This window comes from Protopterus annectens, chromosome 2.part2 (genome assembly GCF_019279795.1).
Source record: "Protopterus annectens isolate FY-2018-M chromosome 2.part2, PAN1.0, whole genome shotgun sequence".
Lineage (NCBI taxonomy): Eukaryota > Metazoa > Chordata > Ceratodontiformes > Protopteridae > Protopterus > Protopterus annectens.
In genome coordinates, this window is record NC_056730.1 from 1131428900 (window position 1) to 1131451872 (window position 22973).

Here is a 22973-nt window from a genome sequence, read left to right on the forward strand (position 1 = left end):
AAAGCCCCCGAGCCAGTGGAAAATACGGTCCAAACCGCAGAATCCTTTACAAACACATTCTATGGACACCTACAGGAATGCATGGATTGTGCTATCCCAAATAAAACCAAAACTCTCTCCTCCAAAGGCAGGAGACCTGTCTGGTGGACCCCAGCCATAAATAAGCTATACAACAGAAGGAGAAAGCTACTACATAATAGAGCAAAATGCCAAAAAGGGAAGGCATCTCTGATCAGTACTAGCAAGAAACTACGATCCCTCATAAAATCATCTAAGGCCAGCTTCAAAAGAAAAATTGCACAAGACGCTAAAGATAATCACAAGGCCTTCTTTAGTTATGTCAGGAACCTGGGTGGCAACTTCCAGATATGCTCTGAGTTAGTGCAAAATGACAAAAAATACACTGAACCCACAGACATTGCCAACATCTTGGCAGACAGGTTCAGTGCAAACTCCCCACCCCTTCCCCCCCAAAAGAGCAAATGTCTATACCAACGGAGTGTAGCCTCCCTGACATCACAGATGCACAGGTGAGAGCTGCCCTCTCCAAAGCACAAAACACAACATCAATGGGGCCGGACGGTGTCCCGGGCTGCGTCTTACACGAGCTCCAAGAAGAACTGAACCCTCACATAAAGTCACTGTTCAATCTCAGCCTTACTACAGGATATGTACCCAAGGAATGGCGTACAGCAACAGTGGTCCCACTCCACAAAGGTGTTGTGCCACAACGGACCCTGGAAACTATCGCCCTATAAGCCTGACTAGCCTGGTCTGCAAAGCTATGGAGCATATCATCATGGAACTCATAAACAAAGACATTGGGAACCTCCAAATACTGGATACTACCCAATTCGGCTTTGTTAAGGGCAGATCTTGCCTGTTGAACCTGGTCAACTTCTTTGAAACAGTCACCAAGGTCATAGATGAAGGGAAGGTAGTCCACACAGCCTACCTGGGCCTCGCAAAAGCCTTCGACACAATACCCCACTCGGGCATCATAAATAAGCTCACCAGCTTAAATATCAACCCCTATGTCACAAGATGGGTTGCAAACTGGCTCAGGGATAGAACCAACATGATCAGAATTGCAGGTGCCATGTCACACTCTAAACCAGTTACAAGTGGCTTCCCACAAGGCTCAGTCCTGGGACCTCTCTTGTTTGGTATATATTTCTCTGAGGTACAGGTGAACACGGGAGGACTATGGCTGACCAAGTTCACAGATGACTGCAAACTGGGTGTCATAATCGACTCACCGACTGACACACGCATCCTCCAAAAGGGTCTCACAGAGACGGATAACTGGTGCCAGAGCCATGGCCTAAAGCTAAATACCAAAAAGTGCATAGTCATCCCCTTTGGGAAAAACAAAGTGCCAACAAATTACCACATAGGTGGTAATCCATTAAGTACAGAAGAAGTAATTAGGGATTTGGGGACCCAAGTAGATAGCAATCTCTCCTTTGACAATCACATTGCCAAAGTGGTTAGAAAGACCTTCTATATAGCCCACCTTATCACGAAAGGGTTCACATCTAGATCAAGAGAGGTCATTGTGCCCCTGTAATCATCACTCATCAGGCCCATAATTGAATACAATGCCCCCGACACCTGCAGCAACTGGAAAGACCCCAAAAGTACCTCACCAAGAGGATCAAGGGAATCAGACAGATGCCCTACGCAGTTAGGCTAAAGAAACTCCAGCTCTACTCAGTTGCTTACCACCTACTCAGAGGCGATCTGTGCCTGACGTATAAAGCCATGTCCAAACCAGAAGTAATGGACATGCTCCACTTCAGGAAATCCAAATCCCTTAGAGCTACATGCTCCAGGGACTTGCACCTCAGCACAGAAATAAATAGGACATGCTGGAGGGACAGATTCATATGGACTCCAAGGAAGCAACCAGCTTAACAAAATACCACGAGTTTACCTAGGTTTTGTCTTTAATCAGACTTCATCAGAATACAACTGATACAAATAAAAAAACAACCTTTTATACATACTTAAAAATGACATCATCAGATAATCAATTTGTCAATTGAATAATTACCATGAAGGCCAGCATTCACAATAAAAGCAGTAGTACAAACATCACTAGAAGAATATGTGCAATGCATAAGTTAGAAGCAGCCCAAAGGGGACTGTATGATGAAAAAAATATATATAATATTTAAATTTTAAAAAACAATAAACATTAAATCAAACTTAACAATAAATAAAATTTTTGATAATGAATACTACAAACACTAAATTTGTTACCCCTTAATAACATTCAACCTAATATATTCTTTAATCTTAAAATGGGCATAATGCTAATGCAGTCATTAATGCCTGGGAATTCTAATGCATTAAGTTTCAACTGCCATTTCATCTCACATATATCTAAGTGCACCTCCAGCTTCCTTCCATAACTATCTACCATTATCTGTTGAATAACACTAAATTTAAAAGTGTGCCCACTATTGGCATCAATATGCCTGTACAAGGCATTCGTCTTTTTCTTCAAACTTCAATCCGACTGATGCTCAATAATTCGCTCTCTTAAGGCCCTGCACGTCTTCCCAATATAAAAGGCTGGGCACTGCATACACAGTGCCACATACACTACACTCATACTATGACAATCAAAGTGAGCCCCAGGCCTAACCGTAACTCCAGCCACTTTAAATTCCACACCAGTCACATTGATCAGATGACAAACACTACACCTACCACACTTGAAATTACCCTTACTCCTGTGCGCAGCGGTGTGTGGAATATCATCCCTTTCCAGTAATTGCTTAAAGGAACGGCCCTTCCTAAAGACACATTTAGGCGGCGTCCCCAATTTCCCACTAACCAGTTGATCCAATTTCAAAAACTTCCAATTAATGGTGACAATGTCAACAATATGAGGTGCGTCAAATGAATAGGTCGTAATAAAATATAATGGATTATCACTACTGACCTGCGCGCTTAATCCTTCACTTCCAGAATTGATGTTCCTTATACCAGCACTCGTTCCATGCACAGTATTAATAGCCACATGCTCTTGTCCATTCTCAGGCTTCCCATGTAACAAAGCCCAATAAATGCCATTGATCCTCTTTAATTTAACCTCATCTGCAATACAATTACATAATGCTATTGGATAACCACGCCTGATGAACATCAGTTTAATAAATTCAACTTCCTTAAGAAAGTACACATCCAAACTAGTCATTCTCGCTGCCCTGACCATCTGCCCTTTAACAATTGCCTTCTTTTGATGGTCAGGATGACAGCTCGAATAGCTCAAATAAGAATTCGAAAATGTGGCCTTTCTATGAATGGTAGATATCAATCCATAATCAACTGGGTTAACAGTTAAATGCACATCCAAATAATCAATTTCAACCATACTCATATTGTGAGTAAATTTCAAAAATTCAACAGAATTATTAACGTAATCCATAAATAGTGTAAACTCATCAATTCCACCATCCCAGATGATAAACAAATCATCTAAGAAGCGGGTATAAAAGCTGACATAGGGCATAAACCGGCTGGTAAAAAGAAATTCTTGCTCCCAGTATGCCATTACATAATTGGCATACACCGGGGCGCAAGCCGCCCCCATCGCAACGCCAGTTGTCTGCTTATAATAACTTCCCTCAAACTGAATGAAATTGTTAGTAAGGACGAGTTCCATTAAACCCACCAACAGATTAATTCTGTCCTGATCAAACAAACGTGTTTTTAGCAACTGACATTCAAACCATTCAAGCCCTGTTGTGGTGGGAATGACAGAAAACAAGTTTACAACATCGACTGTTATCATAATGGTGTCATTAGTGAATTTAACACCTTTTAACCTCTCCAAAAATGACCACGAGTTTTTGGTAATGTAATCAAATACCTTTAAACCCTTTTGTAATTCAAAATCCAAAAATTTACTTATAAAGCAGGTTTTACTGCGCTTACCATCAACAATAGGCCTAAATGCCAAATTATTTAAACCTTTGTGGATCTTAGGTATTCCAAACATCCCACTAACCATGGGATAATCATTAATCAGGTACCTATACTCAACTTCATTTATGTGGCCTTGCCAGAGCAAATCCTCAATATACAAGTTGACCTTACTATAAGCAATATTGAGTTCATTCAGGCTGACTTCCTCATAAGTATCCGTCGCCAACAATGCCATAATACTATTTACATAATCAACCCTGTCGATGAGCAGTAAGCCATTACCCTTATCGGGCTTCATAAATCTGATAGTTCTATCATTTACCAATTCGTCAAATAACCCGTGCTCTTCATAGGTCAAATTATCCATTCTATCAAATGCCTGCTTATTGTGGGGACACCTTGCCTGCTTGAAGTACTCCCTGATGTCAGATTCACATATCCTTTCATAAGCATTGGTCACACTATTGCTCAGGGGCATATACTTACTTGATCTTTTTAACATCAACCCAGCTTCATTCCTATTTACACCATCAAACACCAATTTCAAATTCATTTTCCTCACCAACATTTTAAGGTCAACTAAAGTGTCACTCAACGCACCCCTAGCTAGGGGAACAAAAGTTAACCCTTTAGCTAGTAATTCAATGTGTCGCTCGTTGATAACTTTGCTGGAATAATTAAAAATTTTAAAATCATCAAAACTATTAGCTATAATGACAGGGTTACTGAGCCCATAATCAAATGCTGTTGCAGCCTCACCATCAATTATTTGTATTAATTCTTCAATACCACACTCAATACTACACTCACCCTCAGTGTTCATAACCACCTCCCCAGAATCTTGCATATTTAGGTAATTCACATCACTAATAGGGTTGTAATCATTTTCTAACCACATAGAGACCCCACTATGATTTATGGGAAAAGAATACATGCTAACATTCAACAGAGAGGTAAGCCCAACATCAGTATGATCAACACTATTACTGATAGTTACATCACTAGTAAAAACCATAGGTGAAAAAGCTTCACTACAAGATGAAGACTGTTGTATGTTAACGCAGGATACACCTGCTTCACCTACTTCACTTGCTGTTGATAACAGTTTTGACTCATCTAATAGTTCTAAATCACTCATACATGTATTTATCATCTCTCATCAAAAGTGAACTATGCCCAAATCCATAGTCGCAGCTCGTGTTCAATGATGTGCCACCAATGTGCGTATACTCAGACCCACACTCATATTTACCAACCAAATCCAGATGTAAATTGCCATTATGTATTTCAATAGAACTGTTACTGCGAATATCTGCTACACTGTTACTATCGTCAATGCATTGCGAAAGTTGCAAAGCCTCAGAGGAAAATCTAATGACATTAACAAAATTGGCCTCATTACAAACAAGATTTTGTCCAACATGACCACCAAAAGTCCGAACAGTATAATTGTCCAGGTACTCATGCGCCTCACCAATAACGGAGGAAACAGAAGCAGAAGCGTCACAAACACAATTAATATTTTGCATTGGAGAATATACAGCTTCGTACCCAACACAAGAATCATCAGTTGACTGTAGACATTGCTCAGCTTCTGTTACAAAATGTTTATTTTCAAAATGATTATTTTCATCGAAGCCCACACAATTCAATTGCTCAATGCCGCTGCTAACAGTCACCTCGTTAGTGCTTACACATGCATTTTCCCCAAAACCAAAAAGCTGGTGCGTTCCAAAAGTAAAAATATTAAGTGAAACGTCACCAGAAAAGTCAAAGCTGTAGCTAGTAACATCTGTGATTCGCGCTGCTGAATGCTCATTCCGCAATAAGAAAGTAGAGCGACTAATGTCCACAGCATTAAAACAATCATAAATGGATCTACAGTTAAATAAACTAGGCTGAAGCGAGAAACGCGTTGAATTTGAAGGCTCACCTATACGGCCAAAATCATTACCAAGCTTTATGTTCTCCTTTGGGCCCGATTGGCCCTGCTGTTGGAACTGCTGAAATTCGTTGATTTTGGTTTCGCTCCTTGCCTGACGTAATCGCTGAACCCGCTTGATTCCTGCCATTGGTTTCGACCACGTATCCTCTCTGACCTTCTTGGCTCCACATCTAAAGGGAAATCAGCACATTCAGGCTCACCATTTGTGTCTTCTTCCATTGGCGTCACTTCAGATTCCCTGTTGTAACCATTTTTACTTAAAGGGACTCTGCCATAACAATTACCCTCAGACATTGGGTAAACTTGGTTCCGTCTATACTCATTGCTATCCCTTTCAATTTTTTTTAGCCTTTCTAGCATATATAGATTCACATTGACTGTTCTCATCTGCCAGCAGATTGTTATAATTTGTTACATAATGGTCAAAATTTAAATCGGTGGTAATTGCCTCATTTACTGTTTCCAGCTCACTCACTAAAGAAGCAATTTGCTGGTCGTTGTATTTGATAATGATAGCTAGAAGCTCAAGCCCCATTTTATCATATAACTTGTGCACTTCTTCCAACATATCTTTCTTAGTTCAATCCCATTGGGATACTTCCAGGCCCGCAGACCTTTAGGTACAAAACCACAGTCAATGTTTTTCTGTAAATACCCATTTTCAATCTGCAACTTTTTGAGCATAAATAACTTTTTTTCAAATTCATTTAAACGCTGTGCCATGGGTTTAAAGTAATTTCTTTCAACATTCACCACCACCCCACTTCGCTGAAAATTAAAGTCATTAACTCTCCACTTATTGGCATCAAAGTCAGATAAAACGTTACCATCTGAATTGCTAGAAGTGGACGGATTCACAGCCCTCACTCCAGTATTCACCTCAGGAGAACTACGTCCCACAGTTACAACAGAGGCAAACTCACGCCTTCCACCTGATTTAGATCCAGACTTGTTACCATTATTCTCCTTTTGCTGACCTTCTACCAAACACTGAATTTGCTCGGAATGCTCAAGCAATTTCTGGTTAATAGCTTCCAATAAGCCCAAAAGGTCTGGTCCAACACCACCACTCTCCATACTAAAAAAAGCAACCAAAACTGAAGATAAAACCAGCAAATGGACTCCAAGGAAGCAACCAGCTTAACAAAATACCACGAGTTTACCTAGGTTTCGTCTTTAATCAGACTTCATCAGAACACAACTGATACAAATAAAAAAACAACCTTTTATACATACTTAAAAATGACATCATCAGGTAATCAATTTGTCAATTGAATAATTACCATGAAGGCCAGCATTCACAATAAAAGCAGTAGTACAAACATCACTAGAAGAATATGTGCAATGCACAAGTTAGAAGCAGCCCAAAGGGGACTGTATGATGAAAAAAATATATATAATATTTAAATTTTAAAAAACAATAAGCATTAAACATTAAATCAAACTTAACAATAAATAAAATTTTTGATAATGTAACAAATTTAGTGTTTGTAGCATTCATTTAAGTATGTATAAAAGGTTGTTTTTTTATTTGTATCAGTTGTATTCTGATGAAGTCTGATTAAAGACGAAACCTAGGTAAACTCGTGGTATTTTGTTAAGCTGGTTGCTTCCTTGGAGTCCATTTGCTGGTTTTATCTTCAGTTTTGGTTGCTTTTTTTAGTATAGGGACAGATTCATATCCCAGAGGCTCCCCTCACTCTGGAACAAAATCCCAATCCATGTTAGGCAGAGCCCCTCAATAACCCTCTTCAAGAGAAATCTTGATGAGTGGATGGGAGATTGTAGGTTTACCCCGGGATCTCTTCTGTGTCCCTACTAGACAGAGGCACAGTAAACTAACCTTAAAAGGGCTATCTTCTGTGACCTACTATACAGAGGCACAGTCAACTAATCTAAAAGGGTGGCGAAAGCCAAACACACTCTGGCTAGGCTTATAAATGCCCTAGGGCAGATAGCCTTGTATCAACCTATGAACCTATGAAACTGGCAGACGTTGCAAATCCATTTAAATAAACCATGCAGTTTATGGGGGAGGTTGGTTGGTTAAGGGAGCATTCCTGTGTGACTCGAGTCTAAGCAGGCTGGATTCTCATAATTCTGAGAGTCAAGTTAATATTCATTCATTTCTTCTCCATTTACCTACTTAGGGTCGCAGGAGGAGTCCATGCAAGGCATAAAACCACATCCTGAATAGGGTGCCAAATCATCATTGGACATTTGCCCACACACACAACTACGAGCAATTTAGATGAATGCCAATTAATGTATGGGATGTATTTTGGGATGGGGTAAGAAACTGAAGCACCTAGAAAAAAGCCACACTTACATGGGATTATTAATTTGTACTCTGATATTTTAAACAAGATTTACTAAAGGACAACAAAACTGGAGAAACACTCACTATGTCCTTTAAAACAAAACATTAGTAAAACTTAGATCAGCCTCACATATTTATAAACTGAAAGATTTCAAACAACTTTTGAACAAAATGTTCTAGGTTAATCCACTTCATTCAAATTTCTTATTTACAACTGAACCCAGATGATGCAAATTAAATAATTCACAACCCAGTGTCCCTTCAGTCCCTCTTCATTTGAATTACTATAAGGAGTATTCCCTTTATACAGCTTACTCAGTATCTTTCTCCTCCTATAGTAGCCAGGGTAGCCACTTACTTTCAAACTCCAACCTAGTTTTGTCTGTCACCTTTAATGCAGCCACACTGAAACAACAAAATATCTCTTGGATTATAGGCAAAAGAGATGATTTCTGTTACTTAAGTCTTCATCGCTAACAGCACTATTTTAACATCTTTATTGAAATATTACTTAGCAGCGGTAGTGTTGTTGCCTTACAGCAAGAGGTTCTCCTGTTTGATTCTCGGCTGGAGTGTGGGGAGTGCCTTCTGTGTGGAGTCTGCATGTTCTCCCCGTGGTTGGGTGGGTGTTCGAAAGACATGTTTAAATGGGCGTGCCTTCGTTGAGGGTTGAAAGTCAAGCTGGCACCTCGGCGTTCGTCAAAATCTACTGCCAATCATTAGCAGACCGGAGTTTCGCTGTGGCGACCCCTAACCGGGAAAAGCCGAAAGACAACAACAACATTGAAATATTACTTATGACATAGGTAATTGTGCAGTTATATAAATGAAAACAAACCATATTGACATATTCTCATGTACAAACATTATACATTGCATATAATGTGCTGTACAGTAATTGTCAGTCATCATTACATAGCTCACACAATTCCTGGCTTCCTGTAAACCTCATTCCTCCTCCAAAACATTATTCTGCATTATTTGTGCCCACAAATCTCGTTTTTTTCTAAGTAATCTAAGTAATTTGCTCCTACCCTTTTCTAAAGATCCTACTTCCAGTTCTTTTATCTCTGTTACTATATTCACTACTTCAAATACAGTTGATTTAGACTTTGATTTCCATTTTCTAGTGCTTGTTTTTGCAGCCACCAGAATTAAACTTAGCAAGGCCTTACTATATCTAGGCAATTCAGACCCTATATCCCAGTTCAAAAAATAATTTCCTTAGTTACACCAGTTTGCTCACTGAGTATTTCTGACAGAGTAGTTTGTAGGGAATTTTAAAGCCTGCCAACTCACTACACTCTTATAAATTATGAGCCAGATTACCTCTTTCCTCCCCATCACACCTCCAACATTTGCAATCTACCTGAAGAAAAAATATTGGAGTCTGCTTGTGGTATACAAATACCTATGCAAATACTTCCAAGCAAAAATCCTAAATCTAGACTTTGTTGCATATTTGGGAACCATGCATATATCATCCCATTGTTTCCTTGTGAATTGCTTATCCAATCTCTCTTCCCAATCTTTTCTAATCTCCTTTGATTGGTTCGTATACTTATCATGCAATATTTTATATGCCCTACTAATTATCAATTTTTAACAGCATCTTCTGCTCTAAATTCAATTAAAACAGTAGCAGTGCTGGTCTTTCACTTAGGATTCTTTATCTCTTTCTCTTTCCTATACTTTGAGATCAAGCCTTAATAGAGGATAGAGAAAGCAATCTCTAGCCCGCAGTCTAAATGTATTCTTGGCCTTTTCCCATTCTATTACCTTTCCCTCTCTGATCATTTGCTTCCAATACTTTGGTTCTTTGCCAGTTTTCTCAGGTAAATTCCTGTCCCCTATTGCCTAGTCTATGTACCTCTAATTGCAGTCATCCCTGTTGGCAGAATCTCCTTTTTACATTCCTCTGTTGGCTTAGTTCTTAGAATACTTTGTGCTTCTTTATGAATATAATATCATCTGTGCTGCTATTGTTATTCTTCTCAAGGATCTGCATCCAAAATCGCACTTCTTATTTCTTGAGCTTCCCCTTTTCATCATCATCCCTTTCCACTTTGAATTATAGCTTTCTGCGTGTGCCATGTATATGAGACTTAAATGTGTAGCTCTAAAATATCCCATTAAATTAGGTAATCCCAATCCACCTTGTTCTTTTGGAAGGATCAGATTATCCCACTTGACTCTTGCCCTCTTCCTCCCCGTATAAAATCCTTTAACTCTTTATTAATTGCTATCCACAACTTCTCCTCTGGTTGATACAAATATGCCTGAAATTTGTATAAAACTAAAAGGACTAAAACATTTTCACTACTTGTATCTTGCTATCCATATCCATAAATAAGAGCTTCAAGTTGCTCAAATTGTGTATTATATTTTTTTAGTCCCCTTCCACATATCTTTAGCTGCCATAATATAATCCTTCTTAACCCATACTCCTAAGTACTTCATTTTGTCATGACCCCATACATATGGGTATTGCTGAACCAATTTTTGTGTGAGTACATATTTTACTGCTATACCTTTTGTTTTATCTTTATTAATGTTATATCCCAAAATTACTTGAAACTGTCTCAGCATGTTCCACAACACTGAGATGTCCTTTTCTTGTTTTATCAGGTAAAAATAATATAATCTACAAATAAAGCCAACGTTTCTTGATTATCATATCAATTATATCTTTGAATTTTTGAGTCCCTTATTTTTTTGCCAGTGATTTTAAATATAGTGCAAGTAACAAAGGGGAAATAGGACACCCCTGCCTGGTTCAGACCGAACTTATCAGAGAAGATCCCCACTTTAATTTTTGCTTCCAAGCCCTCATATATCCTCCTAGTTAACCTTATTGTGTCAGGGAATGCAAATTCTTCCACTGACCTACTCATAAAATCCTAGCTTATTCTGTCAAATGCTTTCTCTGCATTAAGACCCACTACCAATAGTGGTATTGTCTTATATTCTGCTTCCCAGTGGATCATCACTGTTCTATTAATGTTGTCAAATGTTTGCCTTACTCCTCAAGAAACCACACTGAACCATATCTGTCAATTTTGGCTACTCCTTTGCCATTCTTTTAGCCATTATAGATATAAACACTTTATAACTGTGGTTTAGAATTGAAATTAGCCTATATGAAGCTGGAACTGATGGGTCTTTACCATCTTTAGATATTACAGACACAGATTTCTTTCTTCCAGGATATTGTTATTTCTCCTCCTTTTAAAATACTGTTAAATAAAAACTTCCAGATCTTTATCACTATCTTTCCTCCTTACTTCCAAACTTCCACAGGAATACCATCTTTTCCGGGAGACTTTCCTGTAGATTAGTTCTACATCACCATTTTGATCTCATCTCCTCCTGTCCTGTTAATAATTGAGCCTCATCGACCTGTAGTTGTGGCATATTTTATTCTTCCATAAATATTTTCATTTGTGCTTTTTCTTGATTTCCACATTTTTCTGCTTTACGCAGATTTCCATAAAATTTCAAAAATATTTCTACTACTTCTATAGGATCTCTTGATGTCCTTTCATTTCACTGTTACAGTATTCATTATATTAGGGATCCCCTGCCAATGGCGGTCCGACGTCCAGGCAGTATACCAAAGCCTTAGGTTGCTTCAAGGTATGCCGTACATCACACATATGCTCCTTGTGTAATGTAGGGCATAAAGGTGACATCTGGACATATCATCCAAAGGACTTCTTTGCCGCCAGTCTGAACGCCATGTCTTGATCATTGGTCTGAACACCCGCTCTGTTGCCAGTTCACCAAGCCGTTGTAGATAAGTGCTCTGTTGGGGTTCTTTTTTACTTATCTTTCTTATCTTTGTTGCTTGTGGTATTTCATGTCATCCAAGAAGGGTAAATGCCAGTGTGGGAGACAGATTCCCCATAAAGACCACCACAAACAGTGTCTGTTTTGACTTGGCACCTTACACGATCGTATGTCCTGTTCTATCTGTCAGGCCTTTGTATCTAAAACCCTTTCTAGTAGACTTTCTTCTTTGGTGCTTTAATTTGAAAACCAGTGTCTTAAGCTTCTTATGAAGGACATGATGGAGGGAACTTTTCACTCTGAGGGACAGCTGTCAATGAAGAAGAAGGCCAAGAAGCCTAGGTTGGAATCTTCTGCTGTTCAGCCTCCACCGGATGTCTCTGCTGAGGTGAGTGAACGCCTGGAGGTTCACCTGGCTTTATTGTTGGAATCCTCTGCTGTAAATATCGAAACAGAGTCAGCAGCACACAATACAATAAATATATCAGGAATCCGATAAAAGTAAAACCAAGAACCATTTAATTTTAAGCGCTTTTCGTTGCCAAAATGTAGCAACTTCTTCAGAAACACATATAAAGTTTCAAAGAACAGTATTTAAATAATTGAATCATATCACATGATAAACAAACCTCTCTCTGGTGGATTTTTTTAAAAAGAAACTTCACTTAAAAAACACTTTGTTCATGAATGCAAGGTAAACTAGTTACAAATTTACCAAAAAACTAAATCAAAGATCTCATCAGATACGATATTAAATGTTATTAATTAAACAAGTAAAACATTGTGATCGAAAAACAATATACAACCCACCCTAAAATTCGCTCTACTAGTAATTGTTCATACACGTGTACGTATTAATGTAAATATACTCACAAACTTAAATGGTTACCGTTTCAAACTTCTTAATTTCGGTAAACAAGCAATATTGCAGGCATCATTCAATCCTGGGGCTACAAATGCATTTAGTTGGATTTGCCATGCTAATTCGTGTTCTTCTAGGGGTAAATTCATATTAGTTTGAATTTGATCTATAGCCTTAAAGAAGAATTTGTGGCCCATATTATTGGCAACATGTTTTGCAATGGATTGTCCATCTTGTTGACAGAAATAGCATAGGTGTGTTCATAAACCCTGTCCCGCAGTCTACGTTCAGTCTTCCCCACATAGAATGCGGGGCAGCATACACACCTTGCTATATATACAACAAGTCTAGAATTACAGTTAAGCCTGAATTTAATTTCAAACTTATGACCACTAATACCGAATGTGTTACCAACTTCTACGAATCTACACATCCTACAAGATTCACACATGGTCATCCCTGCATATCTTTGTGTGTTAGTCTGGTGGCCAGCAATTTCAGGTAAATTCTTGAAGTTGTAGCCTCTAAGAAAAAACTATATTTGGAACTGGACCCAGTTTACTGAGTATTGAATTATCACTCAAAATAAACTGCCAGTTTTTGTATAAAATAGATTTAACTCGACCGCTGTCTATACAAAAAGTGGTAATAAACCCACCCTTAAAGTTAGGGGATGGAGTTTGTATTGAATCTTGTTTTCTAGAAAGGCTATCTTCCATATGGGTAGCCAGTCCATTATTACCTGAGTTGTTCAAACAGAGGATAGGGGAAACTAACCCAAGTCTTCTTTTTTCAGATGCTTCACTGACTAAAGATTCATCTAATTCACTCGGGTACCCATGCTGCTCAAACATCCTGCTCCACAAATCACATTCCTGATAGAAGTCGCACTCAAGTGTAACCATCCTAGCTGCCCTAATTAATTGACCTTTTACTATAGACTGTTTCTGATGCCCTAATTAATTGACCTTTTACTATAGACCGTTTCTGATGAAACAGATGGCAGCTAGAGAAGTGTAAAAACAAGTTACAATATATGTGTTTTCTAAAAATCTGGGATACATACCCCTTGTTAACTTTATCTTTTGACAGTTTAACATCTAAATAATCAATTGTATCTGTATGGAATGTGGATGTAAATACCAAGGAATTCAGTTGTAGAATTCAAAAAGGAAATAAAAGTTTTGGCCTGTGTATCGTCAGCATTAAATAACACAAAAATATCATCCAAGAAACGGGTGTAAAAAACGAGGTTCGGCCTGGAGTGCTCAGCTTTTAAAACAAAAGTTTTTTTCCCAATAAGCCATTACCAGGTTAGCAAAACTGGCACCGCAGGGCGACCCCATAGCAACACCTCGTTTCTGTAGATAAAATTCCTTGTCAAATAAAAAGTAATTGTTTGTCAGGATGATGTCCAATAAGGACTCCACTAAGGTGATTTTGTGTGGTGGAGCATCCTTAGACCTAAGCAAGAGACTAACCCATTCTATCCCTTCTGAGTGTGGGATGGAAGTATACAAATCTTTAACATCAATAGTTAAAAAGTTGTAACTAGCATTAAATTCCAAATTATTAATACTCTCTAGAAAAGTCCACGAGTCCTTACATACTTGTGGTTCTGATACAAGATATTTTTTCAAAATACTATCTACCACCTTGGCATATGGATATGTTATGGAACCCCTCCCGTCTATTAATGGTCTCATGGGGGGGGGGGTTAGACACATCCTTGTGGATTTTAGGTATCCCAAACATAATTGGGATTTTCGGCCAAGGCAGAGATATAAAATTGTATGTATCAATGTCAGTAGTAGCCTCTATGAAAAGGTCATTAAAATAACCTCTAATCTGTTTGTAAGCAGTATTGACCTCACTCAGGGAAGCTTTAGAGTATGCATCAGCATCTAATAAATTACGCATTCTCACTATGTAGTCATGTTGGTCAAATACTACTAATTCTCCACCCTTGTCGGGTTTAACCACCCGTACATTAGCATTACTCAAAGATTGCACTAGTAAATTTTCATTTTGGTCTACGTTATAACCTTTTCGATGAAAAAATATTCTGAGAGTTTAACAAATGTCTAAGGTCTAATTCACAGACCTGTTCGAACATCTTCAGAGTAGGATGTAATGGAGGGTTATAAGTACTAGCCACTCTCAAACTATGGTCACCAGAATTATTGTTACCAAATAATAAATTAAAATTTAACTTCCTCACAAAAAGTTTTAAATCCATGACTGTTTTAACTAGACTGAAGGATTTGTCAGGTACAAATGTACTGCCTTTAGCTAGTAAATTGACCAAAATAGGATCAATAAAAAAGGATGAAAAATTATAGATATTGAAATCACCGTCTCTATTAGTGACAATATTCAAAGCAGGAATTTCATAAGTCGTTATTTCCTGCATTTGAAATTGTGTTGGTTGCTCTTCTGGTTATGTTGAAATTATCTGTTCTTTGGGATCGCCCCTGTAGAATTGACTTTCTGAAAATTTTCACAGTTACTGTTAACAGGGGTACTGTTGTTGTCGGTCACTTGTTGGTTACGATCATGATTGTTATTATTGTTATTGTGGATCCGTTCACTATGTCTAATGATAGTCTGATTGTTGTCACCAGGCTGGTCCACATTATTAGGTTGTTGCACAACAGTAAAACATTTAATTGTATTAGAAATTTGAGCAAGAGACAGTTTAGGGTAAGCAGACCCATTGTCATAGGCTAGTCTGTCCCTTTTCATCTTTTTAATTTTATTACTTTTCAGCCTGTCCAACAGCTGGTTGGTACTTGAAAAAGAGCGGTCGTAATCATATTTGTATCTAAAAAATTCACCGGTAGTCACTATGTCATTATTCAAAGCTGTAACTTCACAAGACAAAGCGTCTATCTGTGACTGGTAATGTTTAATCATAAGTTGCATTAGATCAAATCCTTGTTGATCGAACAAGGAATTAAGCTCTAAATGAAACAGTGAATCTGGGACCAGTCCGGTTGGATACCGGTAAGTACGCAACCCTTTCGGGACAACTTGTTGGTCCAGGCACTCTTTAAAATACATCACTTCTAATTGCAACTTTTTAAATTTTAATAACTTGGCGTCAAAAATTTTAAGCTTCTCATTTAAAGCAGTGACACCAACCTGTTGTCCATTGCTAATATCAGCCGGTCGCTCCTGGTCGGACCATGACTTGAAACAAAACGTTGAAGTATCCTTGCTCCAATCATTAAGAATAGGAGCTCCAATAAGCCTTTCATTGCTTTTACTTAATATATTAGACTCAGGTGCATCAATTGTATCTGTATGCCGAGCTTCAATTGGTGTACGCTGACCTGGTGTGATGTCAACACAGTCTGTTACTATTAGATGTAATGAGTCTCGGACTTCTAGTAGAAACGCTACTCGAGGTAGCTTGTGAAGCCGCGTTCTGAAAAGAATGCTATTGTTGGGTAAGAACAGTGTCCACCTTCTCTAAACGAGCAGAGAGGCCATCCATACGCTGGCTCATAGCGTTGATTAACTGTGTCAGGTTCCCCAGTTCGGTTTGCATTTGCAGCTGTGTACCAAACAATGTAGGACTACTCGGGTTGCTGCTGGCTCCAGACGCCATATTACAAAAAAGACTTGAGAATAAATAGACAACGAAAAATACCAAAACAGAGTCAGCAGCACACAGTCCCAACACGATAAATATATCAGGAATCCGATAAAAATAAAACCAAGAACCATTTAATTTTAAGCACTTTTCATTGTCAGAATGTAGCAGCTTCTTCAGAAACACATACAAAGTTTCAAAGAACAGTATTTAAATAATTGAATCATATCACATGATAGGCACACCTCTCTCTGGTGGATTATTTTAAAAAGAAACTTCACTTAAAAAACATTTTGTTCATGAATGCAAGGTAAACTAGTTACAAATTTACCAAAAAACTAAATCAAAGATCTTTTTCAAGTATTAACCAGCTGTTGGACAGGCTGAAAAGTATTAAAATTAAAAAGATGGAAACGGCAGACTAACCTATGACGACGGGTCTGCTAACCCTAAACCGTCTCTTGCTCAAATTTCTAATTCAATTAAATCTTTTACTGTTGTGCAACAACCTAATAATGTGGACCAGCCTGGTGACAACAATCAGACTGTCATTAGATGTAGTGAACGGATCCGCAATAACAATAATAACAATCATGATTGTAACCAACAACAAGTGACCAACAACAACAGTACCCCTGTTAACAGTAACTGTGAAAATTTTCAGAAAGTCAACTCTACAGGGGCGATCCCAAAGAACAGATAATTTCAACAGAACCAGAGGAGCAACCAACGCAATTTCAAACGCAGTAAATAACGACTTATGAAATTCCTGCTTTGAATATTGTCACTAATAGAGACGGTGATGTCAATATCTATAATTTTTCATCTTTTTTTTTTTATCCTATTTTGGTCAATTTACTAGCTGACAAACCCTTCAATCTAGTTAAAACAGTCATGGATTTCAAACTTTTTGTGAGGAAGTTAAATTTTAATTTATTATTTGGTAACAATAATTCTGGTGACCATAGTTTGAGAGTGGCTAGTACTTATAACCCTCCATTACATCCTATTCTGATGATGTTCGAACAGGTCTGTGAATTAGACCTTAGACATTTGTTAAACTCTCAGAATATTTTTTCATCGAAAAGGTTATACAACGTAGACCAAAATGAAAATTTATTAATGCAATCTTTGAGTAATACTAATGTACGGGTGGTTAAACCCGACAAGGGTGGAGGATTAGTAGTATTTGACCAACATGACTACATAGTGAGAATGCGTAATTTACTAGATGCTGATGCATAGTCTAAAGCTTCCCTGAGTGAGGTCAATACTGCTTACAAACAGATTAGAGGTTATTTTAATGACCTTTTCACTGAGGCTACTATTGACATCGATACATACAATTTTATATCTCTGCCTTGGCCGAAAATCCCAGTTATGTTTGGGATACCTAAAATCCACAAGGATGTGTCTACCCCCCCCCCCCATGAGACCATTAATAGATGGGAGGGGTTCTGTAACATATCCATGTGCCAAGGTGATAGATAGTATTTTAAAAAAATATCTTGTGTCAGAACCACAAGTATGTAAGGACTCGTGGACTTTTCTAGAGAGTATTAATAATTTGGAATTTAATGCTAGTTACAACTTTTTAACTATTGATGTTAAAGATTTGTATACTTCCATCCCACACTCAGAAGGGATAGAATGGGTTAGTCTCTTGCTTAGGTCTAAGGATGCTCTACCACACGAAATCACCTTAGTGGAGTCCTTATTGGACATCATCCTCACAATTACTTTTTATTTGACAAGGAATTTTATCTACAGAAACGAGGTGTTGCTATGGTGTCGCCCTGCTGTGCCAGTTTTGCTAACCTGGTAATGGCTTATTGGGAAAAAACTTTTGTTTTAAAAGCTGAGCACTCCAGGGCGAACCTCGTTTTTTACACCCGTTTCTTGGATGATATTTTTGTGTTATTTAATGCTGACAATACACAGGCCAAAACTTTTATTTCCTTTTTGAATTCTACAACTGAATTCCTTGTATTTACATCCACATTCCATACAGATACAATTGATTATTTAGATGTTAAACTGTCAAAAGATAAAGTTAACAAGGGGTATGTATCCCAAATTTTTAGAAAACACACATATTGTAACTCGTTTTTACACTTCTCTAGCTGCCATCCGTTGCATCAGAAATGGTCTATAGTAAAAGGTCAATTAATTAGGGCAGCTAGGATGGTTACACTTGAGTGTGACTTCTATCAGGAATGTGATTTGTTGAGCAGGATGTTTGAGCAGCATGGGTACCCTAGTGAATTAGTTGAATCTTTAGTCAGTGAAGTCTCTGAAAAAAGAAGACTTGGGTTAGTTTCCCCTATCCTCTGTTTGAACAATTCAGGTAATAATGGACTGGCTACCCATATGGAGGATAGCCTTTCTAGAAAACAAGATTCAATACAAACTCCAGCCCCTAACTTTAAAGGTGGGTTTATTACCACTTTTTGTATAGACAACGGTCGAGTTAAATCTATTTTATACAAAAACTGGTAATTTATTTTGAGTGATAATTCAATACTCAGTAAACTGGGTCCAGTTCCAAATATAGTTTTTCGTAGAGGCTACAGCCTCAAGAATTTACTTGAAAGTGCTGGCCACCAGACTAACACACATAGATATGCAGGGATGACCATGTGTGAATCTTGAAGGATGTGTAGATTCGTAGAAGTTGGTAACACATTCGGTATTAGTGGTCATAAGTTTGAAATTAAATTCAGGCTTAACTGTAATTCTAGACTCGTTGTATATATATATAGCAAGGTGTGTATGCTGCTACATGGGGAAGACTGAACATAGACTGTGGGACAGGGTGTTTGAACACACCTATGCTATTTCTGTCAACAAGATGGACAATCCATTGGCAAGACATGTTGCCAATAATATGGGCCACAAATTCTTGTTTAAGGCTATAGATCAAATTCAAACTAATATGAGAGGGGGCCCATTGAATTTACTCCTAGAAGAACACGAATTACCATGGCAAATCCGACTAAATGCATTTGGAGCCCCAGGATTGAATGATGCCTGCAATATTGCTTGTTTACTGAAATTAAGAAGTTTGAAACGGTAACCAGTTAAGTTTGTGAGCATATTTACATTCATACGTACACGTGTATGAACAATTACTAGTAGAGTGAATGTTAGGGTGGGTTGTGTATTGTTTTTCGATCACAATGTTTTACTTGTTTAATTAACAACATTTAATATCGTATCTGATGAGATCTTTGATTTAGTTTTTTGGTAAATTTGTAACTAGTTTACCTTGCATTCATGAACAAAGTGTTTTTTATGTGAAGTTTCTTTTTAAAAAAATCCACCAGAGAGAGGTGTGTCTATCATGTGATATGATTCAATTATTTAAATACTGTTCTTTGAAACTTTGTATGTGTTTCTGAAGAAGTTGCTACATTTTGGCAACGAAAAGCGCTTAAAATGAAATGGTTCTTGGTTTTACTTTTATCGGATTCCTGATATATTTATCGTGTTGGGACTGTGTGCTGCTGACTCTGTTTTGGTATTTTTAGTTGTCTATTTATTCTCAAGTCTTTTTTGGATTCCTCTGCTGTGACCGTGTTGGAGGCTGGAGGGGGATCCAACTTTAAGCACGTCTGAGGAGGCACTGCAGATGTCCGCTTTGGATGTTCAGGGGGAACCATGGCTGATTATGTCTGAGGGGCCCAAGATGTCCTTCATATATTAGTCAGAGAACAAATCCCTGCTACTATCATTGAATACCGTCCTAGGTCAGAGCCTTCCAAATTTTATAAGGTGGATTTCCCTTTGAAGAAAAAACAAAAGACTAAACATATTGCTCCTGTTCCTAGGATCCACAAAGTGAATGGTAGTCCTTCACTCAGGGTTTGTTTAGTGCTTTGATGGCATTGTAACCTCCACAGGTGTTTCTGTTCCAGCCCCCCCTTTGATCCTGTACGCCCCTAAAAAGACACAGGGAACAGGATTCTTCTGAGGAGAACCCAGATTTGGATGAGGAATCCCTTGCTTACTCTACTCAAATTCCTTCTCCTTTGGATTATGGATTAGAGGAAGAGGAATCTACCAGTTCTTATACTCCCTTTAAAGCGATTTCTTCTGGGGACATGATCTGCAGGATGATGGAGTTCTTTAAATGGCACTGTGCTTAGGTTTCTGAGGTACAACAAAGGTATTATGAATTGCTGCAGATGGATTCTCCTAGACCTTCAGCTGTTTCTCCTCTTTTGGCTGCCTTGTTGGATGCATTTTCCAGTGCTCTAAGGCTGCAGACTCTCAGCCTCCTGCTCTCAGGAAACCTGATAGATTCTATAGGGTGCCTGAGGACTGTAAATTTTTGTACACGTGTCCTTCTGCTGACCTCTCAGTGGTGTCTGTAGCTTTTGGCCAGCTGTCTCAATTACTTCCTTCTCCCAAGTTACTGCCCTCTGATAAATATAGCAAGACCATGGAAAGGCTAGGCAAGAAGGTTTATACCTCTGCTACCTTGGCTTTTAGGGATATTAATTATTAGACCCATATGTTCGGGTATTTGGTATCTCTCCTATCCGAGGCTTGTCAGGTTATTTCTGATCTTCTGGATTCTGAGGGCAAAAATTCTGCTCTTTCCCTGTTAGAGACTTCTTCCCAGGTGGCTCATCATTCCATTAAGTTTAGTTATGATGCAGCAGATGCTTCTTCTAGGGCTGCTGCTTTTGGGTCAATGATGAGGAGGTATTCTTGGCTTTGGCTTCAACCTGTACAGATGGTATTAAGGCTAGGTTGATGGATGCTCCTCTCGATAATAAACGTTTGTTTGGTGAAGCTGTTGCTGCTATGTTTAAGTCCCTTCAGGATAAGGGCAAGGCATTACAGGAACTTAAACATGTGTTTCTTTCTTCTGTGCCTAAATTTCAGGGAAACTACTCCAATAAGCCAGCCTTTGTTCAGAGGCAATCTAGCCCTCCACCTAAAGTAAAAATGAAGGCAAGTGGGCTCCTCCTGTGAAGGCTACTCAGACGTCTGTGCCTCATAAGTCTCCTTTTCCAAATAAGCCAGGTGCTGTCTGACTATCCTATTCCTCCCAGCTACTTTTCTCTTTCTCTTTACCTCTCTCTTTCTCTTCCTGCTTGGCTATAGATTACTCAGGATTCCTGGGTCCTGTCCATTATTTGCCAGGGGGTTTTCATGGTTTGGAAATCCCTTCCCCCTTTTATGGGTATACCTCAGCCCCATCATGAGCAATTATCTTTCTTTCTAGAGGTGCTTCAAGGTATTATTCAAGAGGTGTCAGTTTCTCAAAGAGGGATGGGGTTTTACTCCAGGATGTTTCTAGTGCCCAGGAAAAGAAGGTACTTGGAAACCAATTCCAGATCTTTCTCATCTAAACACTTTTCTGAAGGTGCCCTCCTTTCGAATGTTGTCCCTTCAGACTTTGTTCCCTGTTCTGCATCCTCAGGCTTATGTGGTGTCTCTGGATCTCAAGGATGCTTATCTCCATATTCCTATTCATCCCCTTTTGAGGAAATGTTTATGTTTCTCTTTTCTCTGTTGCTAACTGGCATTTTCAGTTCTCTGCGTTGCCCTTTGGCCTTTTGGTTGCTCCAAGGGTATTCACCAAATGCCTTGCTCCTGTGATTGCTTTTTTGCAGGATTCAGGGGATCCAAGTATTTCCTTACTTTCATGCATCCTCTACAGAGATCCTGTTGCAAAATCTTCATTTTGCCATTTCTCTTCTACAAAGCCTGGGGTTCACAATAAATTTCAAAAAGTGTTTTCTGACTCCTTCTGAAGACCATGTTTTTCTGGAGTGCAGGATACAGACTGTGCTTATGCTGGCATCCCTGCTTCCTCCCAAGGCCTTAACTCTTATTTCCTTCTTCCAAATTCTTCTTCCTCTGGCCTCTGTAACAGCCATGGGGGTTCTGAGAGCTCTGGGGTTCATGGCATCAACCATTACTATGCTTCCTCTGGCCAATCTTCACATGAGAAGGTTTCAGTGGTTTCTGAAGTCAGTTTGACATCAACATGCACATCCCCTAGAATTTATAGTTCTGTTTATACCTTGTCTGAAGAAGGAACTTCACTGGTGGATCCAGCAGTTGTCTCTAAATCCAGAGCTCCCTTTTCATTCCCCTTTTCCCTCTCAGGAGCTCTTCACAGATGCTTCAGATATGGGATGGGGTACAGCTTTTGTTTCACTAAAGGTGCAAGGGGTATGGTCACCTGTTCAACAGAAAGAGCACATCAGTGTCAAAGAGATGAGAGTTCTTCTGCTGGTGCTTCAGGTGCTTCACGCTTTTCATCCTCTCTTCTTCCCAAGACCTCTCAAGGTATTTACAGACAATACCACAGTGATGTGGATATGTAAATAAATGGGGGGGGACAAGATCTTATCTTCTTTGCCGGTTGGCACTACTAGTGTTGGATCTTGCTATACAGTATCAAGTAAGTCTTTAGGCAGTTTGGTCAAAACATTATGGCAGACACTCTGAGCAGGTCCTTAACTCAGTCCCATGAATGGATGCTTCACAGGAATGTGTT